The 13,055-nt window shown below is 36.4% G+C and overlaps 1 long non-coding RNA gene across 11 annotated transcripts in view; it reads left to right on the forward strand.

Moving 5' to 3' along the window:
- LOC123538809 (uncharacterized) overlaps window positions 1-13,055 on the forward strand; it is a 66,462-nt gene that overhangs the window by 6,451 nt on the left and 46,956 nt on the right. The window lies entirely within an intron of this gene.

The following is a 13,055-nucleotide window of genomic DNA, read 5'->3' on the forward strand; positions in this document are numbered from 1 at the left end:
AAGCTAATTGAGGGTAGCGAACAGTGTCTCCTTTTTAGCTCATGTGAGCTTTTCTGATCACTCGACGTTCGGTGTCCGGCGTCTGTCTGTCGTCTGTCCGTCAACATTTAGCTTGTGTATGCAATAGAGGCTGTATTTTTCAACTGATCTTCATGAAATTTGGTCAGAATGATTACCTTGATGAAATCTAGGCCGAGTTTGAAAATGAGTTATCTGGGGTCAAAAACTAGGTGACTAGGTCAAATCAAAGAAAAACCTTGTGTATGCGAGAGAGGCTGTATTTTTCATTTAATCTTCATAAATTATGGTAGAATGATTACTTTGATGAAATCTAGGCCGAGTTCGAAAATGGGTTATCTGGGGTCAAAAACTAGGTCACTAGGTCAAATCAAAGAAAAACCTTGTGTATGCAATAGAGGCTGTATTTTTAGCTTGACTATTCGAAGAATAGTCTAGCTATTCTACTCACCCTGGCGTCGGCGTCGGCGTCACACCTTGGTTAAGTTTTTGCATGCAAGTACATAAGCTATCATTTAAAGGCATATAGCTTTGAAACTTATTTATTCTTTTTCTAGGTCAATTACCAACCTCACTTGGTCAAGTTTCATAACTCTAACATGTATTTTGAGCAAATTATGCCCCCTTTTGGACTCAGAAAATTCTGGTTAAAGTTTTACATGCAAGTTACTATCTCCAAAACTAATGCAGATATTGAATTGAAACTTCACATGTGTCTTCGGGGTTATAAAACTAGTTGATAGCACCAAGTTCCATAACTCTGACCTTCATTTTGGCCAAATTATGCCCCCTTTTGGACTTAGAAAATTCTGGTTAAAGTTTTACATGCAAGTACTACAGCTATTACTAAAAGGCATATAGATTTGAAACTTATTTTTTCTTTTTCTAGATCAATTACCTACCTCACTGGGTCAAGTCCCATAACTCTGACATATATTTGGCAAATTATGCCCCTTTTGGACTTAGAAAATCTGGTTAAAGTTTTACTGCAGTACTACGCTATACTATAAGGCATATAATTGAAACTTATTGTTTCTTTCGAGGATCAAAACTAGTTCGACTGGCTCAAGTCCCATAACTCTGACATTATTTTGGGCAAATTATGCCCCCTTTGATGAAAAATCCTGGTTAAAGTTTTGCGTGCAGTAACATCTACCAAAACTACTTCAGATATTAAATTGAAACTTCACATGTGTCTTCGGGGTTATAAAACTAGTTGATAGCACCAAGTCCCATAACTCTGACATGTATTTTGGGCAAATTATGCCCCCTTTTGGAAAAATCCTCGTTAAAGTTTTGCGTGCAAGTACATACAGCTATTACCAAAAGGCATATAGCTTTGAAACTTATTTATTCTTTTTCTAGGTCAATTACCAACCTCACTGGGTCAAGTTCCATAACTCTTAACATGTATTTTGAGCAATTATGCCCCTTTTGGACTTAGAAATTCTGGTTAAAGTTTTACATGCAATTTTACTATCCCAAAACTAATGCAGATATTGAATTGAAACTTAACATGTTTCTTCGGGGTTATAAAACTAGTTGATAACATCAAGTCCCATAAGTCCCATAACTCTGATATGTATTTTGGTCAAATGATGTTCCCTTTTGAACATAATTAAAACTCTTTTGATATTTAACATTTTGGGTAATAATTTCCTGCTTCTGTGACAATATAATATTTCGAATAGTCGAGCTTGGCTGTCTTACGGACAGCTCTTGTTCAATTAATCTTCATGATTTTGGTCAGAATGATAACCTTAATGAAATCTAGGCCGAGTTTGAAAATGGGTCATCTGGGGTCAAAAACTAGGTCACTAGGTCAAATCAAAGAAAAACCTTGTGTATGCGCTAGAGGCTGTATTTTTCAATTGATTTTTATGAAATTTAGTCAGAATGATTGCCTTAATGAAATCTAGGTCATGTTCGAATATGGGCCATCTGGGGTCAAAAATTAGGTCACTAGGTCAAATCAAAGGAAAACCTTGTGTATGCATAGAGGCTGTTTTTTTTTCAATTGATCTTCCTGAAAGTAAGTCAGAATGATTGCCTTGATGAAATCTAGGGAGAATTTGAATATGGGTCATCGTAGTCAAAAAGTTGGTCACTAGGTTTTAAAACAAAAAAAACCTCGTGTATGTGATAGAGGCTGTATTTTTCAACTGATCTTCATGAAATTTTGTCAGAATGATAGCCCTTTATAAATCTAGGTCAAATTCGAATATGGGTCATCTAGGATCAAAAACTAGGTCACTAGGTCAAATCAGAGAAAATACTTGTTTTTGCGTCCAATTTTAATGATAATTGGTCAGAATATTTTTTTCCATGAAATCACTAGGTCAAACATGTTTACACTGTTATGGTGTATTATGGTGTGTTTCTCAAGTGAGCGACCTAGGGCCATCTTGGCCCTCTTGTTTTGGATTCAGCATAGTTACATACAAAGTTCTTGGTGCTTTCTTCACAAAAGGAAACATCTTTTTCCTATAACCTACTCACTAAATAGACATTGTTCTAGTGAAGGCTCATTATAGGGAAATGTTGCTGCTGTGATGGTGATGACACAATAGATTTAACAGGCTTTTATGATTCTAAGATAGATATGGTTAAAGGTGGTCAGTCACATTTAATTAACATTTAATGACATGTTTTACTTTATGTATATTCTGGTAGAGAATTATTTAAGGAACAAAAGACCGATTACTAGAATTAGATTCCTATTTGAAATGTATATTTTATTATTTTTTTTAAAATTTTGTAATTACTCCCCCTTTAATATGAAAGTATATAAAAACTGGGTATTACTTTTTATTTCGAACAATGTCTAGTTTTACATTTGCATTTGATAGACATATCAACTATTGAACAATCTGAACCAAAATGCAAGTTTTTTAAAACTGTGTGTAGCTTTGAATTCGTTTATTTCCATTTCCAATCTATCTTGGTTTCGCAACCAAGTAGGCAAAGGGAGGTAAAAAATAAATTTTCAAAACTTGCGTTTCTAATGAATTCCATCAAATACTAATTTTTAATGCAAATATTTACAAATATATTACAATATGTCTAATATTTATACATTTCCTTAGGCCCAAAATATGTTTATCAAATTTATACTTATGATAAAATAACTCTATCTTGGTTGGGCAACCAGGATAGGAAAATAAAATTTTAAAAATACCTCCAGTGAAAATCTAATTTGTATTAAGTGTTAAGTGAACATAAATGAGTGTAAATGATCAGATGCTAAAGTTTCGAACAAATCCGTTACATGGCCAAAATCTGATTATCCACCTTTAAAGTAAAGGAATAAGGTCAGTAATTCGGTCGAAAATGTGCTTCCGTGGTGTAGTCGAAAGAAGTCCATAATAAATAGATCCTAATTTTCCCATTTTTTGCGCAAATTCGTGTAGAACGAGTGCTTTAATCACCGTTTCTCACTACTAGAAGACATTCTGCATGAAATGAGACGGTTTTCATGTTCATACACCCCACATGGCAAGTTTTGCAGATCGAAACGAAGTAGGTGTTGTATTGCGCGGACGAGAGTAAATATGCGCATTTTTAGGGTAGCAGACCACAACTGACTGGCATTTCACTAGGAACTACATAACCCCCTATTTTCTTTTCATTTTTTCGTTAATTTGTGATAGAACTTTCGTGAAAAATAGGTGTAGGAAAAAGTGATGTTCTCTAAAGATACGTAAAGACGATATGAAGTTGTCGTTTTTTATATGAAACAAAGAAGGATTTGAATTACTGACCTTTAACCTATAAGAGCTGAAATAAGACTTTCTCGAAACACATCGCAATTAGTCTTAATAGTCATAGATCGGTTGTTTATGATATAAAAGGGTGTTTTCAATGCAAAATAATAGTGAAATTTGAAAATTTTTGAATTTTGACCATATTTTGAGAAGATGCGCCTATTCAGCAGCGATTTCTGGGATTAAAAAGCCAGTATTTTGTCTCCAGAATGTCAGAAAATGCACAAAATGCATCCTTTTGGGTCTTATTCATGACGGAATGAATGATATTTCAGAATCCAAGTGAAAAATAATGCAAACGAGTGAAACTTTTACCAAAATATACAATAAAAGGGCCATAGGGCCAAAATTTAGCCCAGTAAATTGGTAGGGGGTGGCTTCTATTAAATGTCTATATTTCTCTAAAATCTCGAAATTTCACAATGAAACTTGGCAATATGTTTGGTATTACATCTTTCTTGAAAATAGAAATGAAAATTATGTGATATTTGAAAAGAAACATTTCTTATAGGAATAAGGTCAGTAATTCGGTCGAAAATGTGCTTCCGTGGTGTAGTCGAAAGAAGTCCATAATAAATAGATCCTAATTTTCCCATTTTTTGCGCAAATTCGTGTAGAACGAGTGCTTTAATCACCGTTTCTCACTACTAGAAGACATTCTGCATGAAATGAGACGGTTTTCATGTTCATAAACCCCACATGGCAAGTTTTGCAGATCGAAACCGGAAGTAGGTGTTTATTGCGCGGACGAGAGTAAATATGCGCCATTTTTAGGTAGCAGACCACAACTGACTGGCATTTTCACTAGGAACTACATAACCCCCTATTTTCTTTTCATTTTTTCGTTAATTTGTGATAGAACTTTCGTGAAAAATAGGTGTAGGAAAAAGTGATGTTCTCTAAAGATACGTAAAGACGATATGAAGTTGTCGTTTTTTATATGAAACAAAGAAGGATTTGAATTACTGACCTTTAACCTAAAGGGTCATTATGTTTTTATCAGAATGGTGAAATGTTTTTGTGCCCCTCCCATGAGTGGTTGGGGCATATAGATTTGGTCTTTTCTGTGTGTCCGTCCGTCCATTCATCTGTCCGTCCGAAGTTCGTGACGCGCCTAGCTCAAAAAGTATTTCATATTAATTGATGGAATCTTGCATGAGTCTTTATCATGGTATGAACTCCTATTTTTCGTCTGGCTCCGCCCCCTGTTTTCAGAGTTATGGCCCCTGACATAGTAAAAAATGCACATTTTCAACTTGTGACACGCCTAACTCAAAAAGTATTTGATATAAATTTATGAAACCTTGCAGGAGTCTTTATCATGATATGAACTTGCGCACCACCTGTTTTTCTTACAATTTCTACAGTTATGGCCCCTGAAATAGTCAAAAATGCACATTTTCACCTTGTGATAAAGACTTATTCACAGTTTCATCAATTTACTTTTGAGCTAGGCATGTCACGAACTTCAGATGGGCGTACGGACAAGAGGAAATCTATATGCCCCCACCACTCATAGGGGAGGGGGGGGGGGGTCACAAAAATGCACATTTTCACCTAATTGTGTGCCTAGCTCAAAAAAATATTTTATATGTAAATTTATGAAACCTTGCTTGAGTCTTTATCATGTGACCTTGCACATTTGGCATTCTTCATGAGAATCTTAGTGCTTATTACAGTGTTATGGCCCTTGAAATAGCCACAATAGTGGATTATTTGTTTGTGATGCTCATAGCTCGAAAAGTATATTTATGGCCTAGAATACTTCAAATTCTTTTCATAAAATGTTTGTTGAGGCTATGCCTCATTAAGACTGATTTGGATTATTGCCCCTTATATGTGACAAATGTACCAGTGGAGGGCACACCCTGTGTGCTACAGACACATTCTAGTTTAATTTGGCGTTGAGAGGCATCTGGTACTGGTGTGGCGTGAAGCGTTGAGGGGATAGATATCGGAGGATTGACTCCTGACCCCTCCCAGGTTGTTGAATTTTTTTTTGCAAATTGCACCATAAATGACTTGATTTCCTTGCATTTAATAGATACCATATAACCACTTTTATCATCAGAGGGCATTGTCACTTTTCCCTAGAATGTATATTGTGGAAACTTTCCTGTGTGAAACTGCTAGCCAGTTTTAAAATAACTTTACACAAATGGTTCTCGTGTGACCTGCTAATAATGTTCAAATTTTTCAGATTTGTCAAAAAACACATTAACTCCAGAGGGCATTGTCACTTTACATCAGCTATTTCTTTAAACAACATCTCCAAAACCACTGAATGGATTTTGATGAAACTTTACACAAATAATCTCTGGGTAACCCTCTTTCAAAATTCAAATTCAAATATTTCAGTATTAACAGTCATTGTCTTTACCAAAATCACTGGCGCCAGATCAAAAAGAAAATGCCTCTGTACATGTTATACCCTACCACTAGGTATTCTATAAAAACCATGGTCATGAAGGGGAAAACCCTATTTTATTATTTATCTGTTTTGAAAAAAGGAAATATGTGATTGCGTGTTCATCTGTGAGACTTTTTGTCCATCATAATTTGTGTCCTGAGCAAAACTAAATTCACATTATTGACTTCAAATTTGGGACAAGGGTATATGGCAATAAGAAGCTGTGTAGAGTGCTTAAACCGTCTGTAGGGCAAAGGTCAAGGTCACAAACAGTGCTGAAAGTTAAAATTAGCCAACATATTTTGTGTCTGGAGCATAAATCAATAAACATGCAAGGTATTGACTTCAAACTTGGTTTGTGGGTAGATAGGATGAGGCCCAGCCCTAGGGTTCCTAAATTTAACATAGATATATCTATAGGGGAAAAAATCTTCTTGTCTGAAAGTTCAAAGCCTAGGCCTTGGATATTGGGTATGTAGCATTGCTTAGTGGATCTCATACAAGATTGTTCATATTATGCCCCAGAGGCGCCCCACCCTGGGTGTCTTTTGTTATATAAGTTATATAGGAATAAATACTTCAAAAGTTATCAATTCATATTTCCTAGAGTGCTTTATCATAATTACCTGATGACCCAAAGTGATTAATGATTACTTGACTGTGACCTTGACCTACTTTCTTATTTTTTTATGATACAGTCTTGAAATTTGGATGACATACATGTACAGTTTTTCACACCAATCTTAAAACTAACTCTCAGTGACCATGAATGTGACATACTGACCTGCTTTCTAATATTTTAGCATCAGTTTGCTATTTTAAACATGTGCTTTATATTACTCAGGTGAGCGATTCAGGGTCATCATGACCCTCTTGTTACTACTTTTTACAATGTAACACTTTACTCTAGGTAAGCTGCCTTAAGTGTACCCCCTGACAGCAAAGTTGTAAGGGGGGTATACTGGTTTCAGGTTGTCTGTCTCAGGGCCTCCTCTGGGTTTTTAGCTCGACTATTCGAAGAATAAGTAGAGCTATCCTACTCACCACGGTGTCGGCGTCGGCGTCACACCTTGGTTAAGTTTTTCGTACCAGTCCACATTTTGACAAAGTCTTTTGAGATAAAGCTTTGAAACTTTCAATACTTGTTTACCACCACCATGGCCAGTTATAGGCAAGAGCACATAACTCCATCAAGGATTTTGGCTGAATTATGGCCCTTTTTGACTTAGAAATCATGGTTAAGTTTTTCGTACCAGTTCATATTTTGACAAAGTCTTTTAAGATAAAGCTTTGAAACTTTCAACACTTGTTTACCATCACCATGTCCAGTTATAGGCAAGAGTACATAACTCCATCAAGGATTTTGACTGAATTATGGCCCCTTTCGACTTAGAAATCTTGGTTAAGTTTTTTATACCAGTTCGTATTTTGACAAAGTCTTTTGAGATAAAGCTTTGAAACTTTCAACACTTGTTAACCATCACCATGTCCAGTTATAAGCAAGAGCACATAACTCCATCAGGAATTTTGGCTGAATTATGGCCCTTTTTGACTTAGAAATCTGGGTTAATATTTCATACCAGTTCATATTTTGACAAAGTCTTTTGAGATAAAGCTTTGAAACTTTCAACACCTGTTTACCATCACCATATCCAGTTATAGGCAAGAGTACATAACTCCATCTTGGAGTTTGGCTGAATTATGGCCCTTTTTGACTTAGAAATCTTGGTTAAGTTTTCCGTACCAGTTCATATTTTTTGTAAAGTGTTTGACATATGGCTTTGAAACTTTTATCACTTGTTTAGTATAATAGTCTCTATCTGTGGGAAAGAGTACATAACTCTGTCATCTATTTTGGCTGAATTATGGCCCTTTTTGGACTTTGAAATTGGTTCTGTTTTCATACAAGTCCACATTTTGTCAAAACTATTTGACATATGGCTTTTAAACTTTGAACACTTGTTTATCATTATGATTTCTATCTGTAAGCAAGAGTACATAACTATTTTGACTGAATTATGGCCCTTTTTGGACTTTGAAATTGGTTCATACATTGCCATTTAGTGCAAGACTTATCGAAATCAAAGAAATACAGGAACATTGTTTGTCTAATCTATTTATTTCTTTTGTCTGAATATCTGTTGAAATATTTTGACCCCATTCTTCAGTCAATTCTTCGAATAGTCGAGCGCGCTGTCATCAGACAGCTCTTGTTCATACTTGTCGCCAGCCTTTTCGCCAATTTGAAAAAGTTGGAGCCACTTTAGTGCCATTTTTGAGCCAGATTTCTGAGCCACTTTTATTTCTCTTAGTTGGCTGTCATAGTGTGCATAATAACAACTTTTGAAGATGTATTAGTTCATTGTAGAAGTAAATTCAATTTGTAGTTGGATGCAAATGACACAAAATCAATTCTTTAGTTTAAGAATCATATCTATCCATGATTTACCAATATTCCAGGACTCTTTTATTTTCTGAAAGGAAAATTCTGAATTTTTTCTATTTTAGAAGGTCGAGTTGAACACTCATCTGATGATTTTTAAGAAGTCATGGTAGCAAGTGATATCTTCCAGTTTCTGAACATTTCAAAGAAATTAATTTAACTGAGGAATTACAAAATTATCTAATATATTTGCAAAAAGTAACAAATTAAATGTATTTTTCGTACTTATTAAAAATTCGTCAGTCATACAACTGCATGCCACAAACATGTCAATCTTTTTTGTTTTGATTACTGATTAACCATCAGTTCACACATTATTACACAATTATATTCTCAAAGTGTCAACCAACTTCAACAGTCGAATTGTCAAATACACCGCCTAGACTGGTTATCGATTTTATTCACCACCAGCGCCTAGGTAAACACGTGTATCGGGAACCAATTATTGGGCCGCTTATATCACTATGGAAAAAACAAATGACGAGAAAAAAAGCTATGTGGCACTTATTGTCATTTCGCCAGTTTGCAAAATTTAGCGCCAAGTTCTTAAAATTATCGCAAATGGCGACATTGGCGATCGACAGCAGAGGCCCTGTGTCTGCCTGTCTGTCCATCCGTCTGTCTGTTCCTAGACACAATCTTGTGCGCACCATCTCTCCTCATCCCCTTGACACAATTTAAAGAAACTTCACGCAAGTGATCAGTAACAACAGTAGTTATGCATGGGGCATGTTAGGTTCTTTTAGAAAAAAAAAATTGCAGAGTTACGGGACTTTTTTTTGTTACTATACAGTATAATACATAGACACAATCTTGTGCGCACCATCTCTCCTCATCCCCTTGACACAATTTAGAGAAACTTCACACAAGTGATTAGTACCAACAGTAGTTGTGCATGGGGCATGTTAGGTTCTTTCAGAAAAAAAAAATTGCAGAGTTACGGGACTTTGTTTTATGTTATGATACTATAGACACAATCTTGTGCGCACAATCTCTCCTCATCCCCTTGACAAAATTTAATGAAACTTCACACAAGTGATCAGTAACAACAGTAGTTGTGCATTGGGCATGTTAGGTTCTTTCAACAACAAAAATTGTGGAATTATATGACTTTGTTTCTTGTTAACATACTATGTACATACAGTCTGCATATGCAATCTTGTGCGCGCCTAATTTTCCGAACCCTTGCATATAATTTAATGGAACTTTACACAAGTGATCAGTAGCAACCCTAGTTGTGCATGGTTCATGTTACATTCTTTTAGATAAACATTCTGTATAGTTATGGGACTTTGTTTTTTACTATACTGTATACATACAGTCTATATACATACAGTTCACATAATTATGCAATCTTGTGGGACGAAAAACACGCTGAGAAAATACATGTCCAAAAACTTAGGGTCAAGAAAAATAATTATTTTTCCACATTTTAGGGGTGTCCCAAGATTTAGGGTGTCCCAAGACTTAGGTAAAATATGGTACATACAGGCTATATAAATACAGTCCACATAATTATGCAATTTTGTGTGTGTCAAATTGCAGTGTACTATGTCAGTGCATGAGGGGGTACATTCATCACCTTTAGTGATAGCTCTAGTTATAAAATATCTGTGTTGCTAAATCCTCCGTAGCTTCATTGGTAACAACAGTGGAAAACTTCTCTATTGTCGTGGCAGTCAGGTTATATTCCCGACATGGACATTTTTTATACCCCCGAAGGGACATATGTTATGGTCCTGGTGTCCGTCTGTCTGTTAGCAATTTCGTGTCCCCTCTGTAACTCTTAACCCCTTAAAGGATTTCAAAGAAACTTGACACGAATATTGACCACACCGAAACGTCGAGCAGAGCGAATGTTTTAAGTGTCTCATTTTAAGGTCAAGGTCACACTTAGGGGTCAAAGGTCATATGAGAAGTTTTCCACTGTTGTTAGAGTTTTTGTTTCGGATGACTAGCTTCAAGGTCAAGGTCACACTTAGGAGTGAAAGGTCATATATGACTTGGCTGTGTCTGCTCTGTAGCTCTTGAACTGCTTGAAGGATTTCTAAGAAAATTGGCACAAATGTTCACCACACTGAGGCAACATGCAGAGCACATGTTATGGATGACTCACTTCATGGTCAAGGTCACCCTTAGGGGTCAAAGGTCATATATGACTTTGCTTTGTGTATATTGCTATGCATTGCAGTACTGTTGTTTTTATTTGGCAGATCCCTTTTTGTTCTCTCACAATCGCCTCAGTCACAATCAAATGCATATTTTTAGTGTGCTCCATGTTATACACCCATATTTAAAATGGTATACTTGGTATAAATGTTTACCATAATAAGACGATGTACAGACCCCTAGCTCCATGGTCAAGGTCACACTTAGAAGTCAAAGGTGTTTCTTGTCTGGTCCATAACTGTGCCATTTATCAAGGGATTTGAAAATAATTTGACACAAATGTTAACCATATTGAGAAGATGTGTCACACTTATGACTGAGGACTCACTTCACACTGGAGTGACGGGCTCCAGTTTCCTCAAATGTGCCCAGTTTCACTGTCAAGCATCAAAATAGTCAAGCATGCTATCTCCTGTGACAGCTCTTATTGTGACTACTACTGCTACTGTAGATGATGATGATGCAGAAATTGGAACTGTTTAAGCATGTGTTATCACTGTTGCTGCTGATACTGTATGATAGTAATGACGACTGCTGCTTCAAAATCTTAATTATTCAACTGTTATTGTCACTGGTCTGAAAAGGTGAAAATGATCATCAGATGTTCATGATGGAAACAAAGTCACAATGCTAAATAATTTACTTCGCATAATGATTGTCAATTTAATATCAAGATTATTCTCACACATTTTAATGCTGCTGCTAATGATGATGATGCAGTTACTGCTGCTATCTTTCGGAGGGGATGCTAATAATGATACTTAAAGAAAATTTCTGATAAAAAAATACAAGGTGCTATCTGATAATTTACAAGATGCTATCAATTTGAAAGTGAGAATATTCTTAGGAAGATTAAAATGTAGAATTGATGATGGTATTGTTGTTGCTAGTGATTCTAATGGCATTCTATTCCATATCAATAACCAGGTATTACCTGTTTAGTATGTACATTGTGCAAAGATTGTAAAAATGTGGAATTGTTTACATGTATTATAATTTAAGGTGATGTTGTTTTTTGTCGAGCCCGCTTGTCCATCTGTCCGGATTTGTTTGTCCGGACCATAACTTTGACGTGCCATGAGAAATTTTGTCTATATTTGGTATGAATGTTAACCTCAGTGAGACAGAGTGTCATGCACAAACCTCGGGTTCCTATCTCAAAGGTCAAGGTCACACTTACAGGTCAAAGGTCAAATTCAAAAATGACTTTGTCCGGAGCATTTCTTCTTCATGCATGGAGGGAATTTGATGTAACTTGGCACAATTGTTCACCATCATGAGACGGAGTGTCATGCGCAAGAACTAGGTCCCTAGGTCTAAGGTCAAGGTCACACTTAGAGGTCAAAGGATACAAGAATGACAACTTTGTCCGGAGCATTTCTTCTTCATGCATGGAGGGATTTTGATGTACTTTGGCACAAATGTTCACCACCATGAGACGGAGTGTCATGTGCAAGAACCAGGTCTCTAGGTCTAAGGTCAAGGTCACACTTAGAGGTCAAAAGTCAGATACAAGAATGACTTTGTCTGGAGCATTTCTTTTTGATGCATAGAGGGATTTTGATGTAACTTGGCACAATTGTTCATCTTCATGTGATGAAGTGCCATGCCTAAGCTCCTAGAGTTACTTCCCTTTGTTGTTACTATAAATAGCTTATATTTGTAACTTTTTTATTACTGGTTATAGGGAAAAATCAAGACCACTTTTCTGTAGTACAGCATGCATGTTACATCCAATTTTCAGGTGTATTTTGACCTATCTCTACTGGTGTGGATTTTTGTGTGGACTTACAATTTTTTTATGCCCCCAAAGGGAGGCATATTAGTTTTCAACTGTCCGTCCGTTAGTTCGTTCGTTCGTTCGTTCGTTAGTCACAACGTTAACTTTTTGCATGAAGGCACTTTACTCGCGAACCACTGCACCCAGGACCTTCAAACTTCACATGCTGATAGTACTTATTGAGTACACCACCCCTACTGACTTTGGGGTTACCAGGTCAAAGGTCAAGGTCACAGGGGCCAACGTTAACTTTTTGCATGAAGGCACTTTACTCACGAACCACTGCACCCAGGACCTTCAAACTTCACGTGCTGATAGTACTTTATGAGTACACCAACCCTACTGACGTTGGGGTCACCAGGTCAAAGGTCAAGGTCACAGGGGCCAACGTTAACTTTTTGCATGAAAGCACTTTACTCGCGAACCACTGCACCCAGGACCTTCAAACTTCACGTGCTGATAGTACTTATT

This window comes from Mercenaria mercenaria, chromosome 18, assembly GCF_021730395.1.
Source record: "Mercenaria mercenaria strain notata chromosome 18, MADL_Memer_1, whole genome shotgun sequence".
In the NCBI taxonomy this organism is placed as follows: Eukaryota; Metazoa; Mollusca; class Bivalvia; order Venerida; family Veneridae; genus Mercenaria; species Mercenaria mercenaria.